The 22,861-nt window shown below is 42.4% G+C and overlaps 1 protein-coding gene across 2 annotated transcripts in view; it reads right to left on the bottom strand.

Moving 5' to 3' along the window:
• The window catches only part of ADGRF5 (adhesion G protein-coupled receptor F5), a 104,482-nt gene extending 81,933 nt beyond the window's left edge, over positions 1-22,549 (bottom strand). The window contains exon 1 of one of the 2 annotated variants that reach the window (XM_080663998.1): positions 22,319-22,549. The gene's annotated coding sequence lies outside the window, so the exon portion shown is untranslated. The remainder of the gene's footprint in view (positions 1-22,318) is intronic. The other variant, XM_080663995.1, reaches the window with a different exon arrangement.
• Between the last annotated feature and the right edge of the window lie 312 nt (positions 22,550-22,861).

The raw sequence follows: 22,861 nt of genomic DNA, 5'->3' as shown, positions 1-22,861 counted from the left end.
CCCAGGATACTGGTAACATACTTTTCCTCTCACCTCTAAAATGGGGTAATTCCACAGGTACAGATAGGGAGTTTATCTCTACACCTAATGTCTAAGATGGAGTAATGATTTCTCAGTAGAGAAAGAGACAATATTAAACTTGTGTTAAACTTGTGCTTTATTTTTAATGATGCTTGGTTCAAAACTTAATTAGTGCCGGAAATAATACGCAATTTTTTTCCAGCACCTAAATGGAAGAATGTTAAACAATTCTTTTTAACATATTAGAATGCAGTTGAACTAAAATTGTGGTGAATGGCACCATGGTAGTCTAAAAAATATGGTACCAGGTGACATCAGTAATATTGGCTGTGACAAGATTTGAGAAGCAACAGCAACAACAAAAAAGCATGTCCACCTCTAATTCCTAAAATTACACTTTTAGAAACAAATTACTGTAAGTTAAGGAACAAACTCTACTCTGACTCAAATACGTTTGGAAGGTTGACATATTTTCCATTTCCAATGAGTTGTACATAAACATGAATTAGTTTAAGACATCAAAGAGATGCTTTTATATAGGCAAGAGTAGAGACAACAGGAGGGCAGTAAAGTGAAAGGTGAAGAATAATAGAGAGGGGGTGGTATTGCAGAGAGCATTTCTTAACTCTGTTTGAGGGCATTCAGCTCATTCATTAAAATCATCCTGCTAACAGCAACAACAAAAAAAGAACTAAAAAAATGAAAATAAAAAAATAAAACCATCCTACTAATTGTTGATGGAATTGCTACAATCATATAGCTAACAACCCCATTATTTTAGTTTTCTCAGTCTTCAAAATGACCATTTCATACTTTCTCCTCTCCTCAGTCTTAGCAGCAGCTTTGCCTCATACGAATTGAGAAAGCAGAGTAAATTAAATGGTAATTTTCCTGCTCCTATGAAGGAACTTCCAACCCTCTTACACCTGCACTGCCCTTTCTGCCTTCCCTCTGGTTTGAGAGGATGACATGTCCCTGCTCCTCCTGATGGCTTGCCTCTTCCTCCACTTGTCTCTGGGTCTTGTTTCCTCTTACTTCCTCAGCACTGGATCAGTCCCATCCGGACACAAACATGTTCTAGAATGTCTCTTTAAATACCTTTCTTGGACTTATGTCTTTCTCTCTCCCCATTGTCTACAACAGTTTTTTGCTCCCATAAGTCTTGAACAAAGAGCTGAATACATTTGTCTCCACTTCCTGAGCCCTCTTCTCTGGCTCCAGAGTCAATCAAATCAGTGTTCCTTCCCTAGTATTGCACAAAGCGGCTCTTTTGCTGGTCACCATGCTTCCATGTCACCACAGTCAATGGTACATTTTCTGTTTTCATCTTCCTTCACCCTGAAGCCCCATTGGACAGAGTTAGCCACTTCCTCCTCCCTAAAACCTCATATTCTTCTAGCTTCTGTGGAACCCACTCTTCTGATGTTCCTCCTTCCCCGCCCATCCCTCCTCTTAGTCTCTTGGTGTCCTTTCTTCCTCTACTTGATCCCTAAACGTTTGTGTGCCCCAGGTTTGGTCCAGGGTCCCACTGTCCATTGGACCTGCTTTATTCCAGGGTGAACTCATCTGGTTCCATACTTCAAAGAACATTCATGGATGAGAGCAAAATAAAGACATTTTTAGCATATGAAGACTGTGAAGGTTTGTACTTCACTGGTCCTGGCTGAAAGGACTACTAAAAATAAGTTTTTGTGCCATGGATTCCTTTGGCCATCTGGTAGATCCTATTGACTCCTTCTCAGAATAGCGTTTTTAAATGCATAATGTAAAATACATAGGATTACACTCTATTGAAATATACTTACTGAAATATTAAAACATGATGTGATTGAGTATTTATTATTTTAACCATCTATTCAATTAAAATATTTAATGAGACAGGTTTAAAAACTATCACAAGTTTTAAGTGATGATGGGAATAAATTAGATTTTTTTTTAGGATCTGCAACATAGTAAATGTGATAGAAAAATATTTGTGATTTCTATTGGTAACAAATCATAGGTACTGCTAATACTGCTGTGGTTTATTACCTGTGTTCCTAATGAAAGGAAATTCTAAATTTCATGGACCTCCTGAATTTTATTCATATGGTACACATTAACTTAGGTTAAAGACATATTTCAGAAAGAAGAAAATTAAACATGAGAACCGATCGTTTAAAAACTATTCTTTAACTATTACTTTTTAAATTATTAGTTAAAATGACTAATTTGAAGGTGGGATTATAAAAGAAAATATGAACTAAAATACTAAGTAACTGTGAAAAGGAACATAGCAGGTGCTCAATGAATACTTTTTCAATGAATAACTTAATCAAGGGGAGATTTTGCTTTACCTCTCATTTCTTTTTCAGCTGGCTAAGGTATATACACCATCAAGGGAACCCAGTACTTCCAAAAGCACAGCATGGCTTTGATTGCTAACACACTGTGAACACTAATGTTCCCTGCATTCTTATTAATAATACAGTTACAGGAGGTCCCCTACATGTATGGGGAGGTACTCCACCATCTTAGCCAAAGAGTGGAAGTAATTTTTGAAGTACAGCTAGCTATTCCCAGGACATAATAAATGCTCAATAAATTTTGCAAGACCTACAATGTGAAGGTAATACTAATAAGTCAATATTACCTTCTGGTCAGCCAGAGAAGGCCACCCCTGTGGTAAAAATTGTCACCCCCCACAGTATGCATTCCATGTCCCTACAGAGTCTTTGCTCTTTAGTTTCTGCTACAAGTCTAATAGATATTTCCCTGGACTAACACTTCTCCAAGTTCTTCAGAGGAATGATGTATTCTTTTTTAAATGCCCTTTCAAGAATACATAATATGTCAAGGACAGTGACAATGTTTGCTTGAGAATGAAATCAGAAAAAGACTGGCTGACGCCTGGGTCTATGAGAATCAAACAATAAAGTTGGGGGCAGTGGTGGTGAGAATGGAAAGTGAAGCACAAGTGAAAATTAATCAAAATTCCTGAAGTTCAGCTCCTTGGGGAGAAGGAAGAATGTGCCTTTTAAAAGCATGGAGATATGGAATGCTGAAAAACAACAGAGCTTGTGACAGCTTGGGGGAAATTAAATATTTGATAGTTAGCAAGATCTTGCTAGACCACAAACACCACTTTTTATTTTACCTGTAGTAAGTTACTTTTAAAGAAAATGGAAGCGCACAAAATTTCTGAATACCATACATATTACTTGGTAAACTGGCTCCTATTCAAAACAACTTGCCTGCTTTATTATTGGTTGTTCACTTTGGATGGCTTACCTGTAGATGTATTGAATTCCCCATCTCCCCAAACCTGAGCCTTGGATAAGGCATTGCTTTGGCGCCCTCTTTATTCACTGGTTTGTTGTTTCATGTGGTAATGGCCAACTCTAAGAGTCTGTCTGAGCATCTAGTCAGCCTGGTGACCAAGTTGATAAACCCTAAGGCTGGTTGACCTGGGTTCTGTACTTTTTGAGTTTTATAGAAATAGATGGAGTAAGAGATTAGGGAAACATGTTCACAGTGGCTGCTACTGCCCTTGGATATGGCCCAGCATCCTGCAGACTCTCGCTGTGGTGCATAGAATTGCCCAGCCCTCCATAGCTCCCTCTGATGGCCTATCCCAGGACAATGAGGGGTCCAGTTTTTCAAATTCAAGACCTCTCCAGACAACATTGCCTTCTATAATTCAAAGTTTGCCTCTCAGGACCTCAAAACTATTTTTAGAGCTGAGACATAATACACAAAACACAGCTACATATCAACAATACAGGATTATTCCAGGACCACACCCCTCCAGTTTGCCTCATCTGATCTGAAACACTGAGAGGAAAACCACATATATTTTTAGTCTCTTCCTGAATTCCTCAAATGTCATTCCATTTTCTATTTTATTTAGGGCCACTGAAATCTGGCCTGTGTTTTTTACATGGTAATATGTACACACTCTTAGTATATAATCTCTGATTGGGAACCTTTATTGGAATCTAAATATGGGCACCCATGTAAGTGACCTCTCACCCTTGGATCACTTACTAGTCTAAATTAGAAATGGTCCCTTCCTAAGTGCCAGGTTCACCTTACACATCAGATGCCCTGGGATTATTTCTATGAACTAACAAGAGCAATATTAAGTATACTTTTATGTCTAAAATCATAGAATTTTCTAGGAATTGTGTAATGATTTAAAGAGAGAAAACCAGTCTCTTAAACCTACAAATACACACACACACACACACACACACATGCATGTGTATACCTATAACAACACACCACACACACGCTTATACTTCTCTGCATTGCAGTACCAGAGGGGTAAAGAAAGCAGCAATCAGCACATGTAGTTCTGGACCAGGGAGGCATCTAGCGTTTTTGACACCTGAACCACATCTTTTATTAACTTCCCCCTCTTTTAGATGAAAACACTATTTTCATTAATAATCCTTATTTTCTTGATTAATCTTTATGTTTAAAACAATGAAAAAAATAAAACATTTCACTTTGAAATATTACTAAAATGCAGTAAAACATTTTGTTGTAAACCAAAATGTGTATTTGTCAAGAAAAAGATTACACTTTGCAGGTTGCACTGTCCTTCACTGTTTTAACTTTTAAACACAAATAAAAACTCTGCGTGCTCCCACAGAATGACAGAATTGAAGCAACTCCTGTTCAGTTTCTTTGTCTTTACAACCACCTGCCCACATTGCTTACTATTAATCTACTAATCTACTGTTCAAGACCAAGGACATGCCATCATACCGAGGGCCTGGACACACATAAAGCACGGCCAAATATTTGCAAGCCATTAGGAACTTAATCCTGAAGCAAGCATGCATAGCCGAGTCCCTCTGTGTCAGGAGCCAGTATACAACTGAGTTTTTTTCTGACTTAACTTCTATGTAGAGTTCAATATCCATTAAAATATAAGTAATAAAAATATTAAGTATGAGCTTATGTTGTAGTACTGAAATTCACCAGTGAGGGCAATAATTGTTTAGCACTTAGATCAACAAAACTATTTTTAGGAAGAGTATATTATCACTGACATTGTTTGGGATGGCTAACGCATAATAATTTTTTAGAAAGAACTTTTAATTAATTTTATTATTGATTTTAAGTTCTCTACAGACAAGGACCACTTATTGCCTGCACCCAACGCAGGGGGGCCTCTCCCCACACTTCACCCTCGGAGCCACTGATTCCAGCGTCTGCTAAGCTATCACTCAGGCACAGAGACCTTTGTGTTCGAGGGTCAACCATTTCTCTTTACATCAGCTCATCCTTTTTAACTCAGAGCCATCCTTCAGGACTATAGACCTAAAGTGGGGGAAAGGACTTGCCACTAGGAGGCTGGAGTGGAGGTGCGCTCTTCGGAAAGGGCGGCCACGTGAATACCAAGACTCTCTAATGCATTTCCCATCTTCACCAAGGGAAGCTGGATCTTGCCCTCTCCTTCCCAGGTCCCCCACATGCCCCTCATTCCTGCTCCTTCTGGAAACATCTCCTTGACTGGAGGAAGGAAGAGCTGCATAGCTCTGTGTGTGTGTGTGTGTAGTTCTAGGCCCACCAGGCCACCTGAAAGAAAAATACTATGTGGTGTGTGGTACTGAGCGGGAGTCAGAGGGAAACCAGCCTCCCCTGCACTTGACCCTGAAGGAAGGAAGCAGGAAGCCCTGCTTGGGGACTGGCTGTGCTATTACCTCCTGACCCTCCCTAATCGAGAACACGGAGCGAATTGCAGAAGGCAGAGCCCCGCAGCACTTACCACACCTCTCTCAAGATTAGCGACCTCATCCAGTACCAGAAACAGTCCTGATGGCTACTGCTAAGTGTTCACACCGACCAACCGAGCCTCACGACTGTGTGTGATAGGAAGCCCTGCCATCCCCACTTCACAGACAGGAAACTCCATCTCTGAGCAGCTGACTTGGGAGGATGAAACCTGGGACTGCCTGGTGTCTGGGCCTTCTGTCCCGCCTGGGATGGGCTGGTTGGGGATGAGCCCTCCTGTGACTGTAGCACCTGTAGATACCAGAGGCTTAACCTTCACCATTGCGGTCATGCTGCTGGATGGAGGATGTTGGGGTCCATCTATGGCTAATTCAGTCCAGCTGCTCACAGAGCAAGAATCAGAAATGTGTAGAGTGAATGTCTAGATAACTTATTAGTATAATCTATGTGTAATCAAATGCCAGGTATCTCCTCATTCTTTTCATCCAGGTCTGCCTGTTGTGCCTGCCTTTCAAAATAAGCCCTTCTCAGGAAAGCCTTAGGAAAAGGTGAATTTAGCTAAATACAATCATAGGGTCAGTGTGTGAGTTTGTATCATGTCACCTACCTATAGTTAGGAGACATGATACGATAATATGTCTCTTCATTGAGTCATGCATCATTCATTTTTTTTCACCAAATATTTGTTGAAAATCTATGCACCAGGAACTAATCTGGACCCTGGAGATAAGCACTAACTAACACTGTCCCCTAGAGTTTACATTCTAGTTGGGGGAGAGTGCTGGCTCGCCTCCAGATCCATCTCCGCCCTTGTTCTGTGCCCCGGGAGGCAACCCAAACCCACATCCTTTCCATGTGGGAGGGCAATAGGAAGAAAGGGCAGGGGGAAAGCCCAGCAGGAGACTGAAGGTTGGAGGGAAGGGGGTCCGGGCTACAGTTTGGGCAGTGGCTGTGTTCCTCCATCCTCAGCCACAGATTCTGGGGAACACCCTCTCCTACATCCACAGATCTTGCCAGGCTCCTCTGACACCCCACCCAAACCTTTTGTCTCTTTCTGCCCTAAGGAAGGCGATCAAGGGCTTCTCAGTCCTGCCAATCTCCTGTTGACTTGGCTGCCTACACCATTTTGGTTAACCTTTGAGAGAGTCTTTTCTTTTCTGCCAGGGCTTCAACTGATACAGTAATATAGACAATAAACAAATAACTTATATATCAGGTGAGCAAAAATGCTATATAGCAACATAAAGCAGAGTCAGGGCTATAGGAGTGCACGTGTTAGTGAGGTGGCATCACATCCCTCTTTCTTTCATGTTACTGAAAATCCCCTTTCTGACCCTTATCTGGCCCCTCCCAGCCTCACTAGCCCAGATCTCATGTTCTGGGGTGTTCCACTGGGTTCTCAATTTTTCTTATCTGCATTAAACAGAGCCTTGCAGGCCAATCATGGCTCCTGCGTTGAATATGTATCTCATTCTCCCAGGCAGAGTGCTTTCTGTACTCATCTTAACTGCAAGGTGATATTAGCAGTCATCGACAACCAGAAATATTTTCCATTACACGTAGTTGGTGAAGAAACATGAATTACAGTGTAATTGTGTGTGTTTAGCAAGCATGTGTACTCTTTAACTACCAAAAGCCTGCAGAACAAGTCCAATGCTTGCTCTGCAGATTCTTTGCCGGGAGAATGACAATGCTTGGGCTGCCTTCTAAAGCACCATCCTCTCTTTCCCAGCCTTGGACTCTGCCACCTGCTATCCCATCCCATAAGCAAAAAATCAGAGCTGAGTATGATGGCTTCCCTCCCATGTTCCTCTAACCCTTGACAAACACTGCTGACTGGCAAGTAACGCTCGTCGATTTCTGTTTTTTGTTGTTGTTCTGTCAAGCACCTAGGAGGCCATTGATAATGAGCAATTTTGGGGGTTATTGTCAATAAGGAAAGTGAGGAAGGAAAGTGAGGTTCTGGTAGATGAGGCCACTGGAGGTGTGTTGTTCTCTGAGGGAGTTTGGGACATGATACCCCAAAATATGGCACCTTAGCATATTGGATATTTAGGTTGAAGGAGTTTGAGAAAATGACAGAAACAGGAAGGGGTCTCTGGTTTCTACCCATCACCCCTTCTCCCTGGAAGCAGATGAGAGGTGCCCTTCCTACACCCGGAGGAGAGGAGAATCCTCATTGCCATGACAGAGAGATGCCAAGAAGAATCTGAACGGCTGGCATTTTCCCCCAGTTTACTGCATTCACCACATACTCTTTGTGCTATCACAGCTTTTCTCAACTGTCCACTTTTTCAAACCTCGCATAAAAACAGTCAGGTTTAACTTTCTTCAGGTCCTCCTTTCTTTATGAAGGCTACTGTTATCATGTAAAGCTTATGTTAAACAAATGTGTATGCTTCTCTCCTGTTAACCTCATTTTATCAGTCTAATTCTCAGATCCCGCCAGGGACTCTAATAGGGTAGAGGAACACTTTTCCTTCCCTTCCCCTCCAAGCCATGGATGAATCCTTGCAGCCCATCTGCTCTTCTCACCCTAAGAGAGACTAGACCTGTGATTCTCATGAGCAGGGTGCTTATAAGCCCTAGGGGTGTCCATTGACCAGGACTTTCAGGTCCTACCTGTGACTTTCTCACCAGAGTCTCAGGGTGGGCTCCAGAATCTTCATTTATTTATAAACTCTCTAAGTGACTCTTGTGCAAACTGAACTCTGAAGTCTATTGTTCTAGAGACTACCACCCATGTGCTGCTACAAAGAGCTTCTCAGGGCCTTCTCCTCTCCCCAGAATTCTCCTCATTTTTTCATTTTGTTTCCCCTTTTTCTGATTCTGTCAAAGCAAAAGCCTTAGGGACTCATCACTCCTTCCTTTACGTGATTCTTTTCTATCTGTAGGCGTGGGAATCTTGCTTTAATATGGTCAGTTGAGTGATCAAGTTCAAAGTATCTGACTTGAGTGCAGGCAGGGCTGAGCTGGGGTTGGAATCTAGTGGGCTCAAAGATGGGGGTGGGGAAAACATCAGGAAATGGGAGGGCACTGGCTGCCCCATGGACTGGTGGAGGCACACAGTAAATTAATAGACAACCAGTTGGTGCAAAGCAGGACTTCAACTAAAATCCCTATGAGAAAATTAACCAAATGAGGGGAAAGAGCAAGTTAATAAAAGTCAATTGTTCAATGAAAGTAGTTTTCTGCTTATTTCCCTTTGATACAATCACTGTTAATTTCAATTATTTTTAGCAACTTCCCTTTGAACCCATTGTTTCAAAACTCAAAAGTCACTTTCAGTAAAGGTTGAACTTTGTCCCCAGCATACTGAATGAGGGGCTCTACTAACTAATTTCACTGGTAAACTAAGGCAACCAATTGTGTGGTATTGAAAAATCCTCAAGCATATATGTACCCATTTCTTCTATATGGAACGGACAGTTAATGAGACTGAATCTACTTTGGATGAATAAGGATTTCCAGATGCTTCTAGATATTCAGAATGGCACTTGCATTTCGATGCTATAGACACAGGAATGTAAGTTTCCCACATAGGAACTAGGTTTTTTATGATTTGTAATTATTTCTGCTCCCCGAAGCCTCCTTTTGGCTCACCAGCCACGTGTTAAAGAATGTTGTTGATTTGGCTGCTTGCTGTTTTTCACATGAACCTTTTTCTTCTGAGTCTTTGGTGTGAGAAATTTAGTTTGTGACCATGACATAAAAAACGGTAGATTTTTTTTTAAGCAAAGGGAAACATAAAGAACCTAGGAACTTTTCTTTCTATCCATCCTTTGACTCCGCCCTTGTTCAAGGTGCCCTTGGATTTCAAGCTTCTTCCTGTTTCATCTATCCAAGAGGAATTAACAACCTAAAATATGGTTTGGCCTTCTCTACTTGGCCACACTCCGAGACACCAATCTCATATCTCCACATTCACAGTCCATTTTCTAAAGGCTTGAATTCAAATTGCTCCAAAATGCAGAGAAACCTGCTCAAAAGCCCCAGCTTGAAAGACCTCCGGAAGGGCAAATCCTTGACTTGAGTGTGTTTGCTCTGGGTAACAAGTGACTTCCGGCTTCCCAAACAAGAGTGTCGGAGGGCTGATTTTTAAAATTCCAAGGAACCTTACAAGTCACATTTTGACAACTTACAGGCCAAAGTGAAAAAGATTATCAGGAATATTTGGGTTAGGTTTTCTTAAACTACATAAATATTTAAAAATCAAAGGAGCATTACTGCAAAGGAGGCAAGAGATTTAATCAATCATCTCCCCCCCCTCCCCCCCCCCCCCCCCACCGCCAGGAATCATGTAAATCATTTTGCCTAAGTCCCTGGCTTCACACTCAGGGATTCTATTGCGCAGGGGTCCTCAAACATTTTAAACAGGGGGCCAGTTCACTGTCCCTCAGACAGTTGGAGGGCCGGACTATAGTTTAAAAAAAACAAACTATGAACAAATTCCTATGCGCACTGCGGGCCTGGGACGAGTCAGCTGCTAAGCAGGACAGGCAGCGGCACCCAGCGGGCCGGATAAATGTCCTCGGCGGGCCGCATGTGGCCTGCGGGCCATAGTTTGAGGACGCCTGCTAGAGGGCTGCGGGCCAGTGCTAGCACCACTTGGAACTTGAGAGAAACTCAAATTCTTGAGCCCACCCAGACCTCTGAAATCTAGAACTAGAGGGGTTGGGCCCAGTAATCAGAGTTTAAACAGCTCTTCAGAGCATATTATGATGTGCGCAAAGTTGAATAACCACTGGGATTTATATAGTATGATTATATGTTAACAAAGCGTTCTTACATTGAAAAACCACCAGTTGAATCAGAAGCTCCTCATACATTTAAAAGAAACACTGGCAGATAGGTGAGCTGCTGGGTTCCTTCATGGGAAGTCTGTCCTGTCTCCAAAATGGCACAACTATCTTCAAGCTAAAACCTTAAATCATTATGGCAACTGCCTACACATCCAACTTCACTTCTCTCTCCCACTTTCTTCTCATTTTACCCTCCCTCTCTGAACCCCTCATGCCCTGCAAACACAGTGTTCTCCAGCCTCTGCCTGGAACTGCCTCCTACCTTTATTGTCATGTGTCTAACTCCATTGTCCTTCAGGGTCCAAGTCAAGGTCACTTCCTTCAAGAAGCTGCTTTTGACTCACTCTAGTTGTGTGTACACTTCCACCCCTCACTTTCCTCAGTCGAAGCACTTACTGAAATGCATTATAATGGTCTATTTGTGAGTCCTTCTGCTATCCTATGATTCCCCCCACTCTCCACCCACACCCCGAAAGCAGGACCTCATCTGTCTACTCTTCTGTGCCCTGTACCCTAGTCCCAAGTCAGGTACAGGTACTCAATCAATGTTTGTTATGAATAAGTTCTCCTGATGGCACATTATTAGAGCACTATGAGGTGAAGGGCATGGGCTATGACACCAGATTGCATGGTTTCAAGCCTTAGTTCTACCATTTTCTAGCTATGTATGTTTGTGGAAGTTACTTAACCTCTCTTTCCTCAGTGTTCTCCTGTATAAAATTGAGATAGTGGTGCAATTACCTCACAGGATTGTTGTTTCAAATGCTTAGAGTAGGACCTGATGCATATTAAAGCCTGGATGCTTCATGTTAGCAACAAAAAGGATCAACAAGGGTCCTAAGATACTTTGGTAGTTAGAAAGGCACTCCCCCTTCTTTCTCCAAATTTCCATATTTCTTCTCTAGGCTGCCAATATTTCTTTCTCCTTTCTCTTCTTTCTTTGATACAGTGCTCTCTAAGAATACAACAACATCCCACATTTAGAAGTGTGTGTGTGTGTGTGTGTGTGTGTGTGTGTGTGTGTGTAGACATGGTTTGTTGGTTTAGTTTCTGAAGTTAGAAACAGAACTAAGGTATATCAGCTATTAGGAAATAGGCATTAACCAATTCCAGAATTTTTTGAATGATAATTTGTAACATTAAATAAAACCTACATGCTCTTGAAAGTTATCATTTATAAAATTATTGAAATAAGGTGTGGCTCAAGTAAAAAGAGGGGAAAACAGACTTAGTAGTTTATAGCAGATATGGAATTTAAATATACCAGCAGTAGACAGAATTTCCTGATAAAGTTAGGAGAAGTTGCAGACAACATGTGGGAAAGCAGATTATTTTTGTGCAAAATTATTCGAATTGTATCAAGAGCAGACCAAGTCTGATTTCCAGTCACATGTCTAACTACATCAGCAGTTTGCTTACATATTTACTTTTTTAAAATACTATTTTTACCAATAAATTACAATATATTCACTTACTGGATGAATGTTTTGGAGCCTCTTTTATACAGAATATTGTTTCAGGTTCTATAAAAACAAATCATCCATGTGCTTCCCAAACTCACCAAGTTTATTGTCACCATTGTTGGTGGTGATGATAATCCTGTTGTTGTTATTAATTGCTGCCTCTTGCCCAGAAACAAATCTATCACAGGGTCTGTGCCGAGTGCTTTTAAAAAACTTGCTTATGTACAATGTCACTAAATTTTCAGTTTTCTATGAACTAGTTAGCTGTTCCCATTTTAGAGAGGGAAGCTTAGAAAGCTTTAGCAACCTGCCAAGCCTCGATTGAAAACTCTCTAGATTGGAGGTCAAACAAACTGAAGATTTAAGTCAGATTCTGAACTCCAAACCCAGCTCTTACCACTATACTGTATGGCTTAGATAAGATAGGCTGCTGAGACATAAGCGAACAAAAAGGTCAACACCTGATGGTACAAAGCAGGGTAGGGTTCTCTTCCAAACTTGTGGCCCAGAGAGGGTTACAAATTCAGCAGGAAGGATGTCCCTGCAAAGAGGAGCCAGCTGGCAAAATCATTAACCTACCCAGAGGAATGCAGGGAGGAGCCCCTTAAGCCACCAGTGTAAACACTTTTCTAAACACAAACTAGCCGACGTTTTCTAACTATTGTTACTTATGCATAATTAAATGTGCATCAGACTTTGGAAGAAACATCTAAGGTGCTGGTGAAAAGTGTGTACTTACGGCTTCCTTTCCCTGCCCCCATCCCCACCTTCGCACGTGCGCATTCTGATTTTATAGGACAGGTAGGGCCTGACAATCTGAATTTGACCAGCTTTCCAGCCAGGTTGTCCACTGGTGATCTCTAGACCACACGTGGATGAACCATGCTCTGTATCGCCAGTATTTTGAGTGTCATTTTACTGTTCTCTTGCACTAATATTTTATATGTATTATTACAAAACCCCAAAATAGACATTGTAGAGGGATGAGATGTTTCAAAATAAATAACAGCTCATGTATTTTCTCCTCTTCACCCAAGAGAGAATGCAGTGCACTGTTACCACCCAGGGTTGGGTGAGCCTCTGGCCCTACTCTCTAAGGCCCAGCCCTGCCCTGCACACTCCTGGGAGGCAGGAGGCTGTGAATTTTGTACTGACTCCACGTTCAGGCTCATCCTCCTGTGGTCCCCCCACGTCTCCTTCAAACAACTCAGCAAATCTACCTCTGTGACTTCAGAAGAGCTGCAGGTGCAGGCGTGGGTAGTTTATGCAACGCCAGCTCCACTGTGAGGTGGTGACCTTGACAAAACATTAGTTCTGCTCCACCGTGGCAACCTCACTGGAGTGCATGAAAACACAGTGTCATTGGTGATACATTCAGAAATTCTCCCTGAAGGGAAATTTAAATTCACCGTGAAGTCCATGTTGTCATTTATTTTTATTTTTTGCTTTTAAACAGGAATTGAAAACTCAAATCGGAAGTGTTAGAATTGTGATTTTGATTTTGAGTGAAGGTAAAGTATTGTTTGAGATGAGAAGGACCTAAGTAGAATGAAATGATAATGGGAAAGAGTCAATCAGAGAGGAGTGGAGTGAGGCCATTGGGAGGGTGGGAGGAGGAGAGAGCTGAGCTCTGGATGCAGGAAAGGGCTGTCTCTTCCTTGGAGACTGGAAAGGAGGAGAGAGATGGGTGTTGAAGCGATACTTTTATGGAGTTGGTGGTGAGAGGCCAAGAGAGCTTTGTCCTCTGAGAAGGCAAAGCTGCCTCCTGAGATGAGGCATGTGTACATGTGTGTGCATGTGTATGTCCATGTGTGTGCATGCACTTGACCACACTAGTGCTTGGACATGTGAGGACGGTGGAGACCCCATGGAACTGTCTCTGCATATAATTAGTCTCCGGCTAGGTGAGGGCTCATGTGCCTCTTCTGATCTTCCTGGGATTAGAACATACAGTTATCTAGCTTCTGTGCACTCTCACTTACAATGCATGAGTGTGTATGCATTTAAATATTTCACATGTTCTTAAAGTTTCTCTCAGGCTTTCTCTCAGTGTCTAGTAGACCACATGCAGCATATGCTCAGTAAATAACTTCACTGATTGAAAGATCTTCAACTGGTCATGTCCCTGCTTAGCCAGTAAAAGCAGATGCCAATGGGGAGAAGCAACTATTATTCTAGGTCAGTGGTCGGCAAACTCATTAGTCAACAGAGCGGCAAACCACGGCTCGCGAGCCACAGTTTGCCGACCACTGTTCTAGGTGTATCCTGTCCTGGGGACAGGGAACTGAAACTGACCAGCATTTTTACTAGGAAAGCATATTATAGTAAATAATGCAGAAGTTTAATGTATGTTATGATATTGAACTTAACACTTTATTACCTATTTCCTCTACACTCACACACACTCACACATACTCACACATACACACACACACATGCACACACACACTCATACACACACTCACATGCACACAAACCTGCTGGTGCACGCACACAACCTAAGTCCGAAATCTTTCTACTTCTTAGAAGGCCAGAAACATGATTTTTGTGTGATGTGAGGACACAGGAGCACTGGACAGGAGAAAGGGTTAACTAAGGATCTCTAGCAATGCTTCCACTTGCTCTCCAAGGAGTAACAAAGAGAGGAAGCACAGCCTTTGTGGAAGGAAATTCCCAGGCCCCACTTCGGACATTCGCAACCTGCCCTGTGAACCCCGGAGGAGTGTCTGATGATAAACACTTGCGAACAAAACAATCCATAAAAGCATTTTTACTAGTGTTCTCGCATTTTCACCAAAGGGCTGGAGCACATTTTCCTGCCTCTGCGGACCTGGAGGGGGCCTGGACATCCACCTGCTGGCAGAGCCCAACAATCCTGCCCCAGCTCAGGGCTTTCTGCCCCTCCCTCCGCCCTTTGTATGGCGTCTGTCTGTGCAGGTTCCCTTGCCTCTTGGGTCTGTGATTGTGTGGGAGCCCCATGCTCACATGGGGCCACTGGAATGTAGACTGCAGATCCCTTCCAAGTTGGATATGGACGCTGCATGCAGACCAGAGACCCACCTTAGCATCTTCTGGAATGACTCCCAGACACAACCTTGAACTTTACAACCTTGAGTAGTAATGCAATGGCCTTCCCCAGGAGTGGGAGGCTTGGCAAAGGTGTGAAAACCCAGCTAATAAAGTGTGTTGATTACGTAACAGATTAGGCTTCATTTTCTGTAATGGCAAGAAACAACACACACACACACACACACACACACACACACACACACACCACACACCACTCACCAGAACAAGAACAAAAACAGCAAACCCAAACAACAGCAACAAAAATCTCTGAAGTCTTGGTAAATATTTATACAGTAATTTCTCATAAAGAATCCAAAGCATTTTAGAACCAAAATGCAAAAATCTAGTGTGGGTCAGTTTATTGGTAATAATGTACCTTATTTATGCCCAAACTATTAGGATGTGAGGATTATTGCAGCCATTCTCTAGATGAATAAATCAAGGACCAGAAACTGGCCTAAGAAACATTAATAGCAAAGATCTGGGTGATTCATGTTTCTGGTAGTTGCTCATGTGTGTATGTGGGTGCATGTGTGGTGTGGTGTGTGTGTGGAATGTGTGCAGTGTGTGTGTGGTGTGTGTTGTATTGTGTGGTGTGTGTGGTATACTGTGTGGTGTGTAGTATATGGTGTGTGGTGTGGTGTGTAGTGTGTGTGTGGTATGTGTGTGGTATGTGGTGTGCGTGTCAGGGTTGTGTGCATGTACATGTGTGCTTTTGTTACTATAAAATGCTTAACCACCCTTTACTAATTGCAGTCTAACCCAGGATCTTCAAATTCCTGTTTCTGGGCCAGACCAGAGTCCACTTTGCAGCACGGTGAGGGTTAGATCCTCAACTGTCAATAGAAAGCTGAGCCTTTATTTCTGAAATGCCATCACTGGTCTCGGGATATTTTTAGATGAAATAATCATACATGTCTACTCATTTGCATCTGCCCAGAGCTGGTGGGTGACCTCCATCGTGACCCTGGACTCGGACCCTGTAGACTGAGGCAATGACAGGTTGCAGATTTCGCTCTGGGCGGGGTTACCAGGAGCCTTCCACTCAGTCCTCCCTCTGCCCTTTGTACTGTAACAATGCTCGGAAACACGGGCTTGTTAGAGGAAATTCCCAGGGCCAGAGTTTGGACGTGAGGCAGTTGCTTTGCTATGCTGGGCAGGCTGATGTGCGCCTAAAAATAAACATGCTGGTCTGCTTAGGGTTCTATGATTTTGCCCTGCATGGGGTTCTATGATTTTGGATTACATTTCAAAGGGAGTTTTAAAAATGTTTTTAAGAAAACAAGCCTAGGTACAGGTGAAGAACAAAATATATCATGGCTTCCTTTCGATTTGACAAAATGTACCATTTGCTGATACCCATTTCTTTGAAATGGTGATTGCTTTTTTGCCTGAGGATTTCAAAAAAAGGTTCAAGAAAGCAAAGGCATGCTGGGATGCTGTCCAAGCAACTGCAGAAAGATGGGAGCATCCAAAACCACAAGACCAGCCAGTTCTTCCCAGTGCAGGAAGGATAAAGTCTTAGCAAAGAACCCTGGGCCAGCCCGGAGCAGTGGGTGACCTGTATGGGACCCCCTGTAACAAAATTCTCCCTTCCCTAAGTCTCCAGGTAATAGCTGGCAGAGAGGCTGTTATTAACGTGGCTCATTTAGGAGAAAAAGAAAGGTAAGTCAACAGTGGACCATGAACTTGACTCAGAGCAGGCAGATAGCTCCAACTAGCTCTCTTCTCTCCCCAAAAGGCAAATATCTTATTCACAGTCCCTACAATTTAGAAGATGGTAGAACCATTTATGTTGCATTCTTTAAAATTAGATTTTTGAATGGCTAAGAATACATATCCATATAGTGGTGTTTCCATTTTATAAGTAGAACAGATAACAGGGGTATAGAGTCTTGCTGTTACTTGCCCGACCCTGGTTTGGCTGAAAATGGGCCAATTGTGTCAGTTTTCCATCAAATCGGAATGTGTTTGCAGCACAAGTAACCCACAATCTAGTTAAAGAGTAACCGAAGAAGAGTGGTTTTGAGTGAACTTTTGCTGCCTCATTGTTTTCATTCCTTCTTTGCTTTTTCCTGGAAGTCCAGCCTAACTCTATTGTTGTTGCAAAGACCTTAGTTTTAAATGGTCAAGCAGATAGGCAGAGTTAGTTAACAAAAGGACAGTTACAGTCACTCTCTAGCCTGATGATTTTTTTTTCTCAGACCTTCATTTGGTAGCTTTGGATTGGGGGCCTGACATCACAAGACTCTTGGTGGCTTTGAGCGGGAAGGACCTTCGGGTCATCACCCGGACCCCACCCAGTGCGGCATCCCTTTGGGAACACCCTGGCCATGAGCTTCCAGGGTGCTGGCTCACCGCCCAGAACAGGACGTTCACCAAACCACTAGTTTTAGACAATTCTGATGGTGGGCAAATCCTTCCGCGCATTGAGCTAAAACCTGTTACCCTATAATTTCCACTCATCAATCCTCTGTTGACCTCTTTCTCCACACAGGTCAATCTTTAAATATTTGAGGGTAGCCTTCATGTGCCACAAGACCGACTTCTTACTTCAAATGCCCCCTGGTTCCTTCAACTATTCTGCAAATGACCATTTTCTCATTTTCACGATCTTGGCCAGCCTCCTCTTTTAAGATCTGATGTATTTCTTGAGGCAACATTTTAAGTACTTTAGCTAATTAATCTTCTCTATAATCTTGTGAACTAAATATTATCTGCATTTTCAGAAACAAAACTAAAACTTGTCAAAATACAATTACAAATTCAAAGAAGTTGCAGATGGGGAATTCAAAACCAGATCTACCTCTTTCTAGCCCACCACATGTCTCTGATTAAAAAAGAAATGTTGAACCAGGTATAGCCAAGGTTAATCTCAGATACATTCTGAGATCTGTGGCTGCTAGAATACTCCTATGCATATTAACATCCCTCTTGTTGCTACAAGTTGTATTTACTAATAGAGATTAATAGGTGTGTTTTTTTTTTCATTTTTATTGAGGTATAAATGACATATAATATTATATTAGTTCCAGGGTACAATGTAATGATTCGATATTGGTATAAGACATGATCATCACAAAAGCTTAGCTACCATACATTATAATACAAAATTACAAAACTCTTTTTTTTTCCTTGTGTTGAGAACTTTTAGGACTTACCATTGGCAACTTTCAACTATGCATTACAATATTATTGACTACAGACACTATACTGTACATTACATCCCCATAATTTCTTTGTTTTATAATTGGAAGCTTCTACCTCTTGACCCCTTCACCCATTTTGCCTGGCACTCTAACTCCCTCCCTTCTAGCAACCATTTGTCTTTTCTCTGTATCTATGAGTTTTGTGAGGGTTTTTTTGTTTTTGTTTTAGATTCCACAAATAAGTGAAATCACATGGTATTTATCTATCTCTGATTTATTTCACTTAGCATAATTCCCTCAAGGTCCATTCATGTTGTCACAAATGGCAAGATTTCATTCCTTTTTATGGCGGAGTATATCCCACTGTATATATGTACCACATTTTCTTTATCCACTCATCTATTGATGGACACATAAGGTGCTTCCATACCTTGGCTATTACAAATAAAGCTGCAATGAACACAGGGGTGCATATATCTTTTCAAAGAAGTGTTTTCTTTTTCTTTGGGTAAATACCTAGCAGTAGAATTGAAAGATCATAAGATAGTTTTATTTTCAGTTGTTTGAGGAACTTCCATACTGTTTTCCAAAGTGGCTGCAGCAATTTACATTTCCACCAGCAGTGCACAAGGGTTCCCTCTTCTCCACATCCTCACCAACACTTGTTAGTTCCCGTCTTTTTTTATAAAAGGCAGAAATTAATGTTAATTTGAATAGTTAGGAAGTGACCAGGAAAAAAACCCACTTTGGCTGCTGAAGGGCAACTATAGACATGGTGGGTGTTCAGGAGGTATAGAGGTCAAGAGACGCATGTGCAACAGGAAGCAAGGAATTTAGGAGGCCCATGAGGCACCTTGTTATGGAAACTTCAGGTGGTAGAAGAACAAGACAACAGGGTTCAAAGAGGGGGAAAGTGGTCGCATGGTAGTGCCTAAACAGTTTGCTTTAGCCCGAGCCCCGTGGTTGTGTCTACAGAATAAATATAAAATATTTGTTTTTCCCCAGCTGATCATGCACTACACAGGAGTGCAAAGTTTGGGGACAAAGGATACTATGTCCAACATCTGATTCTAGGTGAAATCTGAGTAAGCCACACCTTTAGGTGGAAAAAGAAAAAGCCTGCAAGTAGTCAGAAAGAGAGTCCTCTGCAGCTCTGCCACAATGAGGGTCAGGGACTGGCTCTATGTCTATAGGCTTCTGCATTTTCCCCACACCACTTGGTAGGGTTACTTCCTTCCTTTCTCCTGGCTGCTTTCCAAAAGCAGAGATTGCCTGAGGATGACACTGCCTCTGCCCTCAGCTGCCCCTTTTCAAAGTAGTTCTACACCCAACAATTAACGCCCAGTGGATTAAAGTAAGCTCTAGGCCACTGCTCCCTACGAGCCACTGCCACATTGTGCTCCATAGCAGGAACCAATGGACAACGTTATTGTCTATGGCTGAGCACCTGGGCATAGTAGTAAAATGACTCCCTTAATATCTCTTTGCCAGTTTGACTCAGAAAACTACAGAACAACGCCCTTCAAATAATCAAGCTGAATGAGAGAAGGTGAGTGCAGAGGCTCCTGGGATATTGTCTTCTATGTGCACACATGAAGGCCGAGGCTCCTCTTCCTTGTTGCTCCTGTCTTGCTTACCACTTGAGAAAAATCAAGGTTCAGAGAATGGATGTGGACTCACCCACGTTCGCATGGCAAGGGAGTACAGGTGCAAGACTAAGTCAGGGCCCCAAAGCTTTTTACTAAATCAGACTTCAAGCTCCTGATATATGTACTTGGATGTGCCAACATGTATTAGAGATCAGACTTTGAGTTTTCTTTAATGCTTTTTAGGGAGAAGCAGGACAGAGGATGAGAAAAATGTGCATCCTCTCTAAGGAGACTTGGATAGAGGCAGGACTCACATCTGTGTCACTTGCCATTGTATCCCTAGCACAGAGCCTAGTGTTTCCATGAAAGGTGCTCAGTATACATGTATTTGATAAAAATGTGTAAGTCCATAGTCAGGGGACACACAAAAATTGACCGATGAATGCATAAATAAGTGGAAAAACAACAAATCAGTGTTTCTCTCCCTCTCAATCAATAAATAAAAATTGAAAATAAAATAAATGCATAAGTCTCTGACTTGGAGAGGTGGAGAGTGAGGGGCACTAACAGAGAAACACCTAATGGGAGAGGCTATCCACAGAGACATAAAGAAATCAATTCTAAAAATGTATGGTACAAGGTAGGTACTCAAAATAATTGGTGAAAAAAATGAACCTAGCAAAGTCTCATAAAGGAGAGTGCGGGAACACATTAGAGGGTCAGCAATCTCCTTAGAAAGCTTCAAACTATTGATCTGGTAATAAATTTGGGTTCTTCAGACAACGAATTCATTCATGTGCTCACAAATTCAATAAACACTGATTAAGCAAAAGCTGTGTACCTGGCATTGTTCCAAGTGCTATGGATTCAGAAATCAAAGACTGGTAACTCCTCAAGGATGAAAATAAACATAGCAACCATCATTTAATGTGCTAAGGGCTATGCAGCACATTTCACAAAGTGCCATCAAACCACAGACCCAAGGGACACTCAGCGTGAGGTGGACTGGATGAGGGGGAAGGAGGGAAAAAAGTCAGGCTGCAGTGGATAGTTGGGTGGAGAAGATGACTGGCAGTGACCTGGCCAGGGAGAACAGCACCCATAGACATAGGTGGGCAGAGAGTTCTCATGTCCTGAGGAGATGAAAGGTATTTAGTACAGCTGGAAGCTCAGGTGGGGAAATGTGAGGCTGGGCACGATGATAAGGAGCAGACCTTGAAGGTCTTCTTTACCTTCTTTAAGTTGGGGTTTCTCAAAGTTTAATGTGCAGGGACCTGGTTAAAATGCAGATTCGGGAAGTCTGAGGAGGGGGTGGAGAGCCTGCCCCTCTGACAGCCCAAGTGATGCTGATGCCGCTGACTCCAGAGGGCCCTTTAGGCAGCAGGCGCACGATGGAACTAGTTCACTGTGGAGAGTGACATTGTCAGAACTGCATTTTCTCAAGAACCCTGTGGTAGAACATGGAGGACAGAATGGAGGGAGACTGTGTTGAGGTTAAAACCATGAGTGGCAAGAAATTTTGAAGACCTGAACTAAATAAGCTAAGGAAGAATAGTCTATGTTCAATAAGTAGGTGTAAATTGGCTGATATTCTATGAAGTTGCTATAAAGTATTTCTCTGAGAGCAAGACTATGAGGACAAAAATTAAACAAACAAATAAACAAACAAAAAACCGTAAGAGGCAGAGGAGGAATTTCAGAGAACAGGTAATATTATTTGAATGTCTTGACCCTACTCCAGGTCTCATTGGACACATTATCTTGAACCCCAAGAGTGACCCCACTGACCCCAAAAAGCAGCCTGCTATGGGGTGAGCACCATCCCTGCAGCGAATGATCACAGCAGAGTAAATAAGCCATTCTTCACAGATATCCTTTGATATATGTGGTCACTACTTGCATTCGATTTCAGGAAACTTCAGGAAGAGCAATTGTTTCACAGAAAATTCTGGAAAGTAACATGGAAGTCCACCGGATCCTGAGAAAAGTTCTTGTTCATTTATTCACAACCCATAGGTCCCCAACATTAGAAACACCTGTTTCTATCCCTGTAGAAAATCCTGTCAGCTCAAGTATACCTTTAACCAAAAGGAAAAACTCAGAAAAGAATTAAATAAATAAATAAATAAATAAATAAATAAATAAATAAAGGGAGGTGTCTACATTGTTGGGGGAAAAAAGGCAAGTGGTAAACCTTTTTCCCTTCACCAGAAGCCAAAAAAAAGGCAACTTCTAAGGAGATTGGCTCTCCAAAAAGAATAATAATCAGCATCATGCTCTATGTACTATGCTGGTTGGCATTCTTTATCCAAAGATGTACAAATTCAAATGCCACCTCCCCTCTCACTCTTTTGCTCACAGTCCTGTAAATCAGTCCACGTCAATAAGACCCAGGTGGAAGGCATGTAGCCCAATCAAAAAGCCAGGTGGACAGTCACATCTACTTCATAACAGCTAAAATCACAGGCAGCAAGACAAAACACAGTAACACAGGGACCTACCTTTCTCCTCTGTGGTGTTCAGGCTCCTGAAACTGATCCCTGTCCCAGAGATCTTCCTAAGGCCCTCCTATGTGAGATGAAATGTAAGGGCCTCCCATTCAATCACACAGCCACACAGGGTGGGATTCCCAGAGGCAGCCTCCAGATCCTCAGGGCGCCCACAGACCTGAGGGAGCAGAGGTGGACTGCCTTCTGTTCTCTGCTGCAGGAAAGAGCTGGGAGACTCAGTGTGGCTGGGGGTGGGGGCGGAGGCTGGGGGAAGGGAAGTAATATGGGAGCCGTAATAAATAAGAGATCCTCTCCACATGACTTCCTGTATTTGGTGCCTGTTGCCTCTCTCCAGGCTCCCTAGAGGAAATAAGAAATTCAAACTTGTCCTTTGGCCACTGGAAAGAAGAGAATAAACATGCTAAGAACCATGAAAATGAGAATGAACGGGGCAGCAGGCAGGGAGCTGATGGGCCAGCTAGCTTTACCTTTCACCAAGTGCTTGCTTCCTGAAGTTTCCCCAAGTGTTTAACTCTGCAAAAGTCAAGAACACCC

The sequence above is a fragment of the Plecotus auritus genome (genome assembly GCF_963455305.1).
Source record: "Plecotus auritus genome assembly, chromosome: 4".
NCBI lineage: Eukaryota > Metazoa > Chordata > Mammalia > Chiroptera > Vespertilionidae > Plecotus > Plecotus auritus.
Note: the sequence above shows the minus strand (reverse complement) of the source record. Positions and strands in the feature narration are given on the sequence as shown.